The 14,039-nt window shown below is 38.4% G+C and overlaps 1 long non-coding RNA gene across 1 annotated transcript in view; it reads left to right on the top strand.

Moving 5' to 3' along the window:
• The window catches only part of LOC106028978 (uncharacterized), a 96,941-nt gene that overhangs the window by 78,620 nt on the left and 4,282 nt on the right, over positions 1-14,039 (top strand). The window contains exon 2 of the long non-coding RNA XR_010049360.1: positions 114-219. This is a non-coding gene — a long non-coding RNA (uncharacterized LOC106028978). The remainder of the gene's footprint in view (positions 1-113; positions 220-14,039) is intronic.

Genomic DNA, 14,039 nt, shown 5'->3' with positions numbered 1-14,039 from the left:
CCTTAATGCAGGAAGATCATCCAACAATGACTTCATGAATTTAATTAACAGGAGTAACTACTGATGAATACTTTGTAAGATATACTTTTAAGTGATTTTTTTTTTCTTTTCAGTGTCACCAGACTGTCTGAGGAGGTCCCCAAAGCAAAGATGGAGGATCTTGACATCCCACCCATGGAACAGGTTCACTGATTTCCACCACAGAAAAAGAATTATTAGGTGTGAATTAGTAATATGCATAAAGAGATTTATTAGGTAGAATTTTAGGAGTAGATATTCAAGGAAAGAATGTGGGCCTTTAAAAGCCAGAGAAGCATTCTTATGGTCCCATGCTAGGTTTATTTGTGGGGGGACTTGAGAGTGGAAGTCTGAATCTATGAAATCTATGAATCTATGAATCTATGAATCTATGAAATCTATGAATCTATGAATCTATGAAATCTATGAATCTATGAAAGAGGAGATCCAATTTACCATGGAATGTGACAGCTTTCTGCAAGGGAAAGGTGATGGCCCATTCAAATGTGACAATCACCACGGTGACAGGGCTATATCCCACTCATGTGGAAAAGTCCGTGAAAAGAATTGGTCTAATCAGCTGAGAAGTGATTGATATACAAGTAAAAGAAAGGGCTCAAGCTTATTGTATATTGAAGGACTTTAGGAATTTTCTGACAAGGTTTGTGTCTTGAATCTGCTGTTTTTAAATTAAAAATCAGTTTTTGTCTCCTTTCTACCTCACTTATTTTTCCTAGCCCACCTCAATATAAGCATATTATTAAACACTGGGGGAGGGGCAGGAGGAAGAGGAGGAAAAATAGACATAATAAACACATTCTACTGTAAGCACTAAGGATTTTAGTGTGATTCTTCTTTTCTCCCCCATACACCTGTGTAAATCAAATGATGATTGCTATGGTTTGAATACAGTTTATTCCTCAAGGTTTCATATGTTGAAATCTAATTCTCATTTTGAGATATTGCAAAGACGAAAGCTTAATCCAACTGTGGTGGCAAACAAGATAACAAAATCTTCAAGTGGCTCAGGAAACCAAGAGGGCACTTGAAGAGGTGGAGAAAACCAGATCCACTATTGGCTATCCAGGCTCAGAGGAGCTCATCGCCAAACTCTGAGTGCCAGGGACAGAGTTACAGAAAGTCTCATAGATTTTAAGGTGGAAAAAGACTGCGCTAAACAAAGACAGTTACTTGAAGGTAACAGGTTTACAACTTTGGTCAGCTAAGGAGTCAAACCAGACAAAGGAGGAAGAGAAGGCTGAAGGGTTAGGTTGTGAAGTCTCATATAGGAGAGGGAAGGAGGAATCAAGTAACGGAGTTGTGAAATCACTTCATTATCACATAAAAATGTAATCCATGGGGAGGGGCGAGGGATGAAGAGTGTGCTCATCTGAGGGCAGAAACCATTGTGATCCAACAAAGCAAAGGACATGGGAACTGAGTCTCAAAGTGGACCACTTTCCTGTCTCATTTCCTACTTTGTTGCCTTTTAAGTGCAGCCCCATAGGACATCACTAGTGGCCACTGGACTGTAATCCATGTGGATCTTTGCCAGTAGCTGATGAACTGACTGTTGGGTCAGCACTCAAACTCTATCTCAGAGAAAGTCTGTTAAAGATTGAAACAGGAAAGACCCAAACAGCAAGAGGAGAAAAATAAATATTAATGGCCTGAAGATGACAGAGCCATTGGGTCCAGTTGCTCCAGGAGAAGCTTCCCCACCAATCTTTAGATTGGTATGGTTCTTGGAGCCTTGTAGCGTGGTCACGGAGGCTTTGTATAGCCTGACAGACAACTCTTGATCTTTCTTTGTTTGTTTTGTTTTTGTTTTTGTCTTCTTGGGGTAGGGTTTCACTATGTAGTTCAATTCGCTTCGTAATCCAGGCTGGCAAACTCACAGCAATCCTGTCTCAGCCTCCTGAGAGCTGGGATTACAGGAGTGCACCACCATGCCTGGCAAACTCCTGATCTATTAACGTAAAAACAAAACTCTTCTAGGAAAACACAGATACCACCTTTTCTGCAGTTACTGCTTGGTGGTTTTGGAGGACAACTGTTGCTAGAAAATCTACTTCTTTTTATAGGTCAGCTAGTGAGTTAGAGATGGATTCTCGGCTACCAGTTGTTTCTTTGGATAGTTTTAAAATGTTAAGACATGCATAATTAAATTGGTTATTCCTCCCACAAGTCCTCCAGAGAAGCCCATTCTAATCAGGTGGGGAATTAAGTGAGTGCCTCATTTGTTTCTAGTATCGAGTGTGAGATTAACAAGAAAGTCTGTGTTCCCAGGAGCTATGTCTGTTTTGGGGTGAGATAGGCAAAAGTACACATTCCAATCCAATTTTGCAGGAGACAGAGATGAATGTTTTTTACCACAGATTCAGGAATATCGCAGGAGAAGCAGGTGTCTACTGTAACTGATTTTTTCTTTTCTGTTGTTCTTTCAGTGTGGTGATGGTAAAGGCTAGGGCTGCTCTGGTGATGGGGGGACTTGTCTGGTGCATTTTGGCTGGATGGTCCCTTTGGTCTTGCTTTCCTAGAGTAGGAGAAACCTGTTAGTATCAATGAGTAGCCACTCATTTGAACCACATGAATTAGGGAAGAGGAGTCAGGTAGAAGGGGTCCCCAGATGAAGTCTCCTATGTAAGGGTGTTCTCAGCTCAAACAGTAATCCGATCATACATTGAGCAATTTAGAGGTATCTGCTCTGGGGAGGCTAGTGAGGAGTTTTAGTCATTTATCTGAGCTTATTATTTTTAGATATTCTCTGGGAAGATGTAAATTCAGAGTGTAGTTGTGGTCAGAAGGAAGAAGTGTCCCAAAGTGAGATTTTGATAGAGTTGAACATCAGAGGAGTCAGGCCAATGGGAACTCAGAGATTAAGTTCAACCCGAGTGGTATCAGGCCCAAGTATAGAATTTTGGGTGGCAGCTCTAGTTTCTTTATAAAATGCATTTATGAGGTTGGGGATCACCTTAGTTGAAAGGAGTGGTAGCAACCAGGAGTTGGAGAGCACCCAGATCTGAAGTGGTACCAAGGTTGCATTAGTGGGAGGTTGACATACAGAGCCAAAAGTTTTTGGCAAGCTCAGGGAATACCTGACTCAACAGAGAATGGGTTTGTAGACAGATAGAAGGGTTTGTAGACAGATTGTAGACAGATAGAAGGGAAGGGGGTCTGGGTTTGCTAGGTTAAGATCAGTATTAGAGGGACTAGTAATAGCATCAGTTAGTTGGAGGCAGGCATCTACATGGCCTGTACAGAAATTACAAAATTTGTCTTACAAGAAACAATTTAGGCAAATAAAACACATTACAATGGTAACAAAAGTGAAAGCTAACAGAACTCTATGGGGAGGGTCCACTCTTTAGAGTGGCTAGCCCAATAGTGAAGGCTAGAGTAAGCAGTCCAAAGGGACTTGAAATTCAGGGCTAGCAAAGCATTTGATTATGGAGAGTACCTTCAACAGTGTTCTTAAGCTTCAGCTATGCCTGGACTGGTCATTATGTGGAATGACCAGAGCAGGATGTCTTGGGAACTGGGCCTCTGGTGATCCTGTTGGAGATGAGTCTTGAGTGGATCTGGGGACCTGGACAAGCAATCCAAGCTGGTAGGTCCTTGGGGTAGGCCTTCTTGAATCGTATGATGAATCCACTGGGTGACTCCTGTAACTTTAACAGTGGTGGGTAGAGCAAGTACAACAGAAAGCCCTGACCACTGTGTCTAGCTGTTTAGATAAACAGACCGCTGGTCTCTACAAGGGTCCCGTGGTTTGAGTCAGGATCTCCAAGACAATATGGTCCTTTCCGTAAACGAAGAGATTGAATTCAATCCCAGGGCCAGGGTGCTAATGAATAGCCAGTTGATGTCTTTGAAGGCTGACTTTTACTGTACTTCTCACTTTAGGGGCTGACTTTCTGGTTCTGTAAGGAGAGAGGCTTAGCTTTTTCTGCAAACCCAAGAATCTAGATCCTGAAGAACCCTATCACTCCCAGAAAGTTGTGGAGTTTTCTTTCATCGTTTGGACTTGAGAGAGAGTGAAAGAACTGGGTTTATTTTTTTTATTTTATAGTAAAAAGGTAAAAGAAAATTTTATAACAAAATGATAGGAGAATAACAATAAATACATTCAATATTATCTTTAAAGTAGTCAACTGGAGTACAAAATATGAGCATAAAAAGTTCTTTTATTGATATTAGCATGAACTTTCCTTTTCTATGAACTAAGAGACAATAATAACATAATTAACTTGCATTTTTTTCTTTTTTCCCTTTTTCCTTTACTCTTTTCCCCATCCTTGTTCCTTTTTCCTTTTTAACAATTTCTGTCTATTTCACATCTATTGTATTTTTTAGATTTCATTCACTGTTTGAGTTTCTCATACCGGAAGACAATATGATGTTCACACATGTGAGTCTGTTTCATTTCACTTATGAATAAGATCTCCAGATATATCCATTTAATTGTAAAAGTCTCAAGTTTATCCTTTATGACTGAATAGTACTCCATTGTATAGAAATATCACATCTTTTTTATCCACTCGTTGGTTGATGAGCATTTGCATTATTTTTGTGATTTAGCTATTTACACATTATGCTGCAATAAACATTTGTGCACATATATCATTGTGGTATGATGTTTTTAATTCTTCTGGGAAGACAGCCAGAAGGGGAATAGCTGGGTCAAATGGGACCTCTAATCCTAGGTTTTGTTTGTTTGTTTGTTTGTTTTTTAAGAATCTCTACATTGATTTCCACAGTAGTTGCACAGTAGTCTACTCTCTCACCAACAGTGGAAAAGGGTATCTTTTTAACCACAGCCCTCCAGCATTTGTTATTAGTTGATTTCTTGACAAAAGCTATTCTTGCTGGAGTGAGATAGAATCTCGGTGTTCTTTTAATTTGCATCTCTTGAATGACTAATGGTGTGGAACATTTTTTCATATATTTATTTGTCATTGTATTTCTTCATCTGAAAAGTGTTGTATTCATCTCAGATGCTAATATTTGGATTAGGTCTTTGAGTTGGGGGGTCAGAGTTTTTTCAACTCTCTATTTGTTTGAGATAGAAGTCTTTTGTTTGAGGGGTAAGGGGCTAAAATTTTTTCCCAGTCTTTGGGTTGCCTTTTCATTCTGTTGGTGATTTCTTTTGATGTGCAAAAGTCTTTTAATAAGATGAGGTTCCAGTTGTTCATTCTTTGAAGTATTTTCTGTGCAGTTTGTGTTTTGTACATGATCTCTCTATCTATCACTATGTCTTTAAGATTTGTACCTACCAGTAGATTAATATTTAGTATTTAGAACTTTGATCTATTTTGACTTTATTTTAGTGCATGGTGCTACACATGAGTCGAGTTTCAGTCTTCAGCATATAGAGAGCCAGTTTTTCCTGTGCCGTTTATTAAAGAGGCTATCTTTCTCCCAGTGAACATATTTGGCCCCCTTTTCAAGGATAAGACAGCTGAGTGTGCTTGTAGTTGTGTCTGTGTCTTCTAATCTGTTTCACTGATCCTCAGGTCTGCATTTTTTTTTTTTTTTGCCATTCCATTCTGATTTTATCTCAGTAGCTTTGTAGTATAATTTCAAGTCAGAGATTGTAATGCCTTCTGCCTTGCCTTTGTTGACCAGAATTGCTTTTGTTATTCCAGGTCTCATCTGGTTCCAAATAAATTTTAGGAATGTTTTCTCTAGATCTTTGAGGTATGTTAATGGTATTTTAATTGGGAAAGCATTAAATCTGTATAATAATTTTGAGAGTACAACCATTTTCACTATGTTGGTTTTCCTATCCATGAGCAAGGAATATATTTCCATTTTCTGATATCTCCTTCAATGTCCTTTTATAGAGTACTATAATTTCCCATGTATTTATCTGTTACTTCTTTTGTTAGATTGATCCCTAGGTACTTCGTTTTTTTTGGCTGCTATTGTGAAAGATGTTATTTCTTAATTTCTTTTTCAGTGAATTTGTTGCTTGTGTGAAGAAATGCTATTGATTTTTGAGTGTTGACTTTGTATCCAGCTATACTGCTAAATTTGGTTGTTAAATTTAGAATTCTTTTGGTAGAGGATTTGGGAGCTTCTATGTAGAGTATCATGTCATTGGCAAACAATAATAATTTAACTTCTTCCTTTCCTTTCCTATCCTTATTCCTTCTATTTCTCTCTCTTGTCTAGTTGCTCTGGCTAATGTTTCCAGAACTATATTGAATAGGAGTGGTGATATTGGACATCTTTTTCTTGTACCTGATTTTAGATTAAAAACTTTCAGTTTATTTAGAATTATATGTTCATTTAGAATTATATTGGCTATTAGTTTGTCATAAGTGGCTTTTATCAGATTGAGGTAAAGATCTATTTCAATTTTCATAGGGCTTTTTATCATGAGTGAGTGTTGGACCTTATCAAAAGCTTTTTCTGCATCTATTGAGATGATCATGCAATTTTTATCTTTGTTGATATGATGTATTACATTTATTGATTTGAACATGCTGAACCATCTCTGCATTTTTGCAATGAATCTCACTTGGCAAATCTGGATTATCTTCTTGATGATTTGCTGCATTCTGTTGACTAGTATTTTACTGAGGATTTTTGCATTTATGTTCATTAGGAAGATTGGCCTGTAGTTCTCTTTCTTGATAGGGTCTTTTTCTGGTTTGGTATCAGTTTCATACTTGCCTCAAGAAATGAGGTAAGGAATATTACCTCCTTTTCAACTTCATTAAGTTTGAGGAGTATTGGCACTAAATCTTCTCCACATTTCTTGTAAAATTCAGCAGCAAATCCATCAGGACTTGAAATTTTCTTTGTTATAAGTTTTTAATTACATTTTCAATTTCATTATGTGATACTGGGTTATTTAGAATTTTTATATCTTCTTGATTCAGCTTTGGTAATTCATATGTATCTAGGAATCTGTCCATTTCTTCTGTGTTTGCCATCTTATGAGAGTAAATATTTGAGAAGTATGTGTTGATGATCTTCTGAATTTCCATAGGATCTGTATTGATTTCACCCTTTTTATTCCTCAATGCATGAATTTGTGTCTCTTCTTTCCTTTTTTTTTTGTTTGATAATTTTAGCTAAGGATTTATCAATTTTATTTTTTCCCAAGAACTGACTCTTCAGTTCATTAATTCTCTGTATTCTTAGTCTCAATTGTGTTAATTTTTGCTCCAATCTTTATAATTTCCTCTCTTGTATGGGTTTTAGACTTCACTTGGCTTTTCTATTTCTAGAAGCTTGAGGTACAACAGTAGATCTTTTATTTGTACTTGTTCTGCTTTCCTGATATGAGACTTCACTGCTATAAATTTCCTGCTTACAACTGACTTCATTGTATCCCACAGGTCCCTGATACGTTGTATCTGCATTTTTGTTTAACTGTGGATATTACTTAGTTTCTTCTTTAATTTCATCTGTGACTCATTGGTTGTTCAGGAGGGTGTTATATAATTTTCATGTGTTTGTGGAGTTTTTGCAGTTTCTTTTTCCATTAATTTCCAATTTCATTGCACTACAGTCAGATAATATGCATGAGATAATTTCAATGCCTTTGCATTTACTTAAACATGTTCTATGGGCTGGTAAGTGGTCTATTTTAGAAAAAGCCCCATGTGCAGTTGAGCAGAATGTGTATGCTGATGTTGTTGGGTGGAACACTGTAAACATCTACTACATCTGTTTGTTCACAGGTTTGTTCAGTTCTGATATTTATTTTAGTTGTTCACTTTGTTCAGTTCTGATATTTATTTTGGTTAACCCTTTTGTCTAGTTGATCTATCTCTTGGTGATAATGGGGTATTAAGGCCCTCCATTACAATTATGTTATTGCTTATTTGATTTTTCATGTCTATTAATATTTGTCTTATATAGTTATGTGCTCCTTTATTTGGTGCATACATATTTATGATTGTTATTTCTTCCTCTTGAAGTTCTCCCTCAACAAGTACATAATGACCTTCTTTTGATTATTCTTGGTTTGAAGTTCACATTGTCTGCAAACAGAATTACTACTCCTACCTTTTTCTGGGTTCCTGTCACATGGAGTATCGTTTTCCATTCATTAACTCTCAGTCTATGAATTTGTTTTTTAGTGAAGTGTGTTTCTTGTATATAGCATATTGTTGCATTTTGTTTCTTGATCCATTCCCCCAGTTTGTTTCTTTCAATTGTGTAAATTAAAGCCATTTACATTGATGGTTATAACGGATATGTATTGGTTTATCTTTGTCATGTTAGTTTCCCACTGTTGTTTCTTTGCCTTTCCCCTCTGGTTAACTGCTTGCCCTGCCTGTGATTTCATTGTGTTATTCTTCGAATTGTGATCATTTTTAATCTCTGTTTAGAATGTGTTTCAGTACTTTTTGTGGGGTGATTTGTTGATCGTGAATTTCTTCAGTTTTTCTTTGTCATGGAGGTATCTTATTTCTCTGTTAATTTGAAAGATAGTTTTTCAGGATACATTAATTTGGGTTGGGAGGTTTTTTCCAAGACTTGAAATACTTCACCCCAAGCTCTTTTTGATTTGAAGGTTTGTGTTGAGAAGCCTGCTGTGATTCTGATGGGCTTTCCTTTATAGGTGATCTGTTTCTTTTATCTAACAGCTTTTAATATTTTGTTCTTGTGCTGAACTTCTTGGATCTTGATTATTTTATGTCTGATTGTAGATTTATTATGGTCATGGTTAATTGGATTCTATATGTCTCATTTGTCTGTATGTCAGATTCTGTTCTTAGGTTTGAGAAATTATCTGCTATTACTTCTGCAAATAGTTTTTTATGTCATTTGTATGGACTCTTGCTTTTTCATGGACACCTATCAGTATTATATTATTTTTCTTTGTATCCGCTTACAGCTGTTGAATTGTTCTTTCTTGATCCTTTTTATTTTTAGGAGAGCTTTCCTTTCAAGATCATTACCCACAATCCTGTTTTCAAGGTCCAAACATCTATTTTTTGTTTCATTCAAGTGGCTTTTACCAGCTTGCAACAGAATTTCTAATTTCCTGGATATCTGTTCAAATCCGTTTCATGTATTCTATTTTTTTCCTGTATTGATCATTCACTGTTTACATCCTTTTCCTATCATCATATTTTTATATATCTCTACTCTAGATTTGCTGAGCAATTCCTTTATGAATGTTGACATTTCTTTTTTTTTAATCTGAGAAATTATTTCTAATCTAGTTTCCTCTATTGCTTCATGAGTTTGTTTCTTTAGTTCAGTTGCTATCATTTCAGAAAGTTCAGGTCTATGTCTCCATTTTCCTCTGTATCACTGTCTCTTGGACTTGTTCTGAGAGGGCTGGAGGTCTGAGATTGCATCTTGCATCTGTGCCTTGTCATTTTCTATTTCAAAAATTTCTGGGTTTTTTCCGTGTTGTTTTTTGTAGTAGACAGCTATATCACTGGCACGAAGTACTGTCAAGGAAAAAAATCTGTTCCTCAGGGATGTCCTCTGGGTGTAGGAGGTTCTTGGCTTGTGTCTTTTCCAAGATCCTTCCTCCCTAGTTAATTAAGAGTGAGATGCTGGTATCTGTTTGGCTCAGTCCCCAGTTCTTTGGTGCTGGGCTGTGCCAGATAATTACTCCAGAGTTTCCCAGTTTTGTTGCAGAAGGGAGAATAACTGATTGCAACAGGTTAGACATCTTAGCTAAAGTAGTATAATTAGTAATAACAATATCATCAAGTGCAGTTTAGAAAGTTACAAACTTTGGTGGCTATTAATTTTGTACCTTAAACCATAAGAGCAAAATCTACAACTATATAACAGATCTGATCATAAATTGGGAGTTTGTATTCAAAGTGTTTCCTCTTTAGTAGAGTGGTTTTTACCCTGTGGTGGGGAGATTTAAGAAGGATAGTGAATAAGACAAACATAACTGAACTTGATCTCTGGGCTTGAGGGATGAGATTTGTTTTCTTCGGCTGGAGTTTTTCCCCAGACATTTAGAAAAGACAAGGAAAGAGAAAAGAAAAAGAAAGAAAAAAGAGAAAAAACAAAGGTAGCTCTGCCTGCCAGCTTCTATTTAGTGTGTCTTTGTCCCAAAGCACAGTTTTGGTTCACCAAAATTAGCACCTGTTGGCCACATTGAAAAGCTATTAGATGGGGAGATTTCACATGATATTCAACTTCCCAAACATACAAATAAATGTACTACAGCTGTTAGATCTCTATCCTCCTTTTTCTCCTCTTTCTTCCTTCCTTAGTTCCCATCAGGGAAGAAGGCTTCATACAGCCACAGCTTTCTGTGTTCTGACTCTTGTTCTTTTTTCTCCATCCTCTCATTGTCTTCACTATGAGAACACTGAGAGTTGCACAGAACATGTCATCTGGATATGCCTCAAGCAGGCCTGGAAGGTTGACTTTTATTTTTTAAAGATCTGAAGTGTATAGCCTATTTTTTCTCATGGGACTGTTACAGAATTAGACACTTTTCACCATTGAGAATTAGGCTGGCAGACTCCTCAGGTGTGAAGGTTATTTTGATTCCAAATTTGGTCAGCAGGTCTCTCCCCAGGAGGGGTACAGGCAGTCAGGTAGGTAGAGGAGCAGTGGTAGATTGGAGAAGTGTCTTGGTGTCAGGCAGAGAGGCAGTCATACTAACAGTTGGTGAAGGGAGTGACAGGTGTAGAAACAAGTTGATGACGAGTTGCCAGAGGCAGAAGAAGCAGGCTGGTAGGTAGCACTGGGGTCCATGGACCAGGTCACAGACTAGCAATGGATGCTGGAGCTGGTGGGTCAGATGACAGTGGGCTGTCAGCCAACACTGGAGGGGAAGCTGTGGGTAGAAGGATGAGGGTATATTACGGAGACAGGAGGTCTTTTTCTGGGTCTCCCTAATGAATGATTTTCTCTTTTTGGGATTTTCAGCCCTGCTCATGGGTCACAAACCTGACTCTGTATCTTCCTATTTATGCAAAATCAGACCCATGATGGAAGAATCTGAGCAATCTCCAGCCAGGAGTCAATATAATGAAACTGGCCAGGGTGGGCCAGTTGATCAGCAACAATGTTCCAGACTTCATGAACTGTCTGGATGTTTAGTGTTCCTTCAAGGGGCCACCCCACATTAAACTGGGGCCAATCTACCTTACATAGTGCCCACACCTTTGGGGCTTTAATTTTATTCCACAATCTTCATTAAATTCCTTCCTAGATTTTTTATTATACAGTGTAAGATAGTAGGCTTACTAGGTATGTTGCCTGTGGTATATATAGTGTCCCTCAAGTGGAGGCACAACAGACAAAAGATGAGAGTCCCCAGAGGAGACCCCTCAGATGCCTACTTAGCTGCACCCATCTTGGGAATTAGGAGTGTTCTTGCAAAGGTGGCATGGTCAGACCACCATTACGCCACTGTTATGCCCATGACATCTCCACAGAATAGCAGATAAAGGCCCAATCAGACTCCATTGTTTAGTGTTTCTTTGCTATGGAACTGCATAGACCAGCTATTGAGGGCAATAGTCAATTACACTCATTCATACACTAAAACGGTCATTCAGAGGTTAAAACATTCCTACCCCTTTGAGAAGTTCCTTGTCTGGAGTCTCAGTCTTGAGACAGGTGATCAGGCTTTCCTTCTGTCCAATGGAACAGACCTAACTGTGCTCCAGATGGGCTCTGGCCTTATCTTATCCTGAAATCCTAGTGAAACTTGGTGCCGAGTCAGATGTACGTAACCATCAGTCCCCCTCGCCTAGTGAAGGAAGGACTACCAAATTTGGGCAGTGGTGCATTGCCTCATTCTCTAGGGAAGGCTTCTGGCAGCTGCTCCTGACTCCAAACCAGTGGTTCAGAGGGACAGCATGGTCAGTTTCCCAGCCAGTGCACCCAAACTGTTGTGGTGAACAGGATAACAGAAATCTTCGGATGACACAAGAAGTCAAGCAGGCACTTGAAGAAGTGGAGAAAGCCAGTCTTTTATTGGTTAGCCAGGCTCAGAGGAGTTCATACGCTGAGACCTGGATGCCAGGGATAGAGTTACAGAAAGTTTTATACATTTTAAGGCAGGAAAAAGTGAGCTAAATAAAGACAGTTACTTCAAGGTGACAAATTACAACTTGGGCCATCTGGTCAGCCTCAGTCAGCTAGGGAGTCAAAGCAGGGGGAAGGGAAGAGGAGAGAGCACTGTAGGTTGGGGAGTGAAGTCTCTTATGGGGAGGGAAAGAGGAGTGAGACAGTTGTGAAACTGCTCATTATCACATCAAAGCCTCGGCTGTGAGAGAGAGGGGAGGGAGGAGGAAGGAGCTGAGAGCAGAAAGTGCCATAATCCCACAAGGCAGAGGACCAGAAAACTGAGTGCCCAAGAGGACTGCCTTTCTGTCCCACAGCAGTGGTGCTTGAGAATGGAGGGCTCTGGGATTAGATAAGGTCGTTAGCACCCCTGGTTGAAACCCTGTGGCTTTATAAGCAAACAAACATTTCTATCTCATGCCCTGTGATGCTGCATTGCCTTGTGAATGCCAGCAAGGACATAATCAGGTGTGTCCCCTTGACCTTGACCCTCCAGAATTATTACGAATTTTTGGGTCCTAAAGATATTCTTTCCAGGTTCTTAGTGTTCTGAACAAATAACTGGACACAATGTGGAAAAAGTAGTGAAGATTTACATTTATTGAGGGCAGAAAAGAAATATGTTCTGCAGAATGAGCAGAGGCTGGTGAAACGGTTCCCAGTGGCTCCCAGGGTCATGGCAGGGCTTCTTTCTATATCCACTTCCAGAACTGCTTCTTCTTCATGCAAATAAGGCATTTGTGTCAGCTGTAAATGAAGAACTGAAAATGACCCTGCCCTGATTAATTCTAGTACAGGGTTTGGGACCTGCCATAGTCATTCACATTCTGTGTTCTGTGTCTCCTTCACTGATAAATTATGTCCATTTGTTCAATCAGTGTTGCCCCACCCTAATCTCCTACCTCAGAACCATAAGCCAACATAACTTTTTTTTCTTATACCATAGCTGGCCTCAGATATTTAATTATAGTAATGAAAAGCTGATTAGCACACTTAAATTTAAAACCTGTAAGTAGGGGCTGGCACGTTGGCTCAATGATAAAGTACTTTCAGTCCCTAACATCCAAAAAAAAAAAAAAATACACAGGTACACATATAAAACCCAACAAATAATTTCAATATAAACTTTATATTATTATATATATCATATATTAGATATTTTGGACTGAGGAAAACTTGAATCCTATAACAACCCCCCACCAGTTTTGTCCCATAACACAAGTGATTTCTGTCCTTATCCCTCCCTGATCAAGCATTACTCTGTAACTTGAAGGCATAAAGCTGGCTTATCCAAAGTCATTGCGATTTCCTAATTGCCAAACTCGTAGATTATTTTCAGTTCCCTAAATAGCTGCTTTCTACAGCATTTGGCATCACTGAGTATTCTGCCCTTAAAACTCTCACCCCTTGACTTCTGTCAAAGAACAAAATTAAAACAGTTTAGCTTAAAGATGTTAATTGATTTTATTTTCCATTCTAAAATTGAGCAATATTTCATTCTATGAAACAGAATAAGTATTCAGATGGTTTGAGTAGAAGAGGTTTTCATAGACAGAGGAAGGCTGGGAAAAACAGAAATAAATAATAAAAAAGCCGATAGGTCGTTTCACAGTTACTTACCTTATATGGTGGGTATATAGAAACAGAACAAGAGAAAAATAACTGACAGGTTAATACCAAGTGTGGCATTCAGGTTACTTTTTTACAAGGATTTAAAAATGCAAAGATTAAAGTAGAGGGAACATTATTACTATGCAGCTGGCTTGACTGAGAAATTTGACTGTTATCTCTCCCTTTTGTTGAGGAAGTCAGATGAAAACCTAATTTATGTTTGATGAAATGGAGCCTCATGTAAGTGACCATTTTGATTTGCAGTCTCCCTCCAAAATCCATACACCGAAATGTAATCCTAATATGTTGAAAATGTATTAGGAGGAGGGGCTCTGGGCCAGTGACAAGGTCAGGAAGGTCAAATCCTCTTACATGATATTAGTGTT

The sequence above is a fragment of the Cavia porcellus genome, unplaced genomic scaffold (assembly GCF_034190915.1).
Source record: "Cavia porcellus strain 051 isolate PalLab524CR breed Dunkin Hartley unplaced genomic scaffold, mCavPor4.1 scaffold_8, whole genome shotgun sequence".
Lineage (NCBI taxonomy): Eukaryota > Metazoa > Chordata > Mammalia > Rodentia > Caviidae > Cavia > Cavia porcellus.
This window is presented reverse-complemented; position numbering and strand designations above follow the sequence as displayed.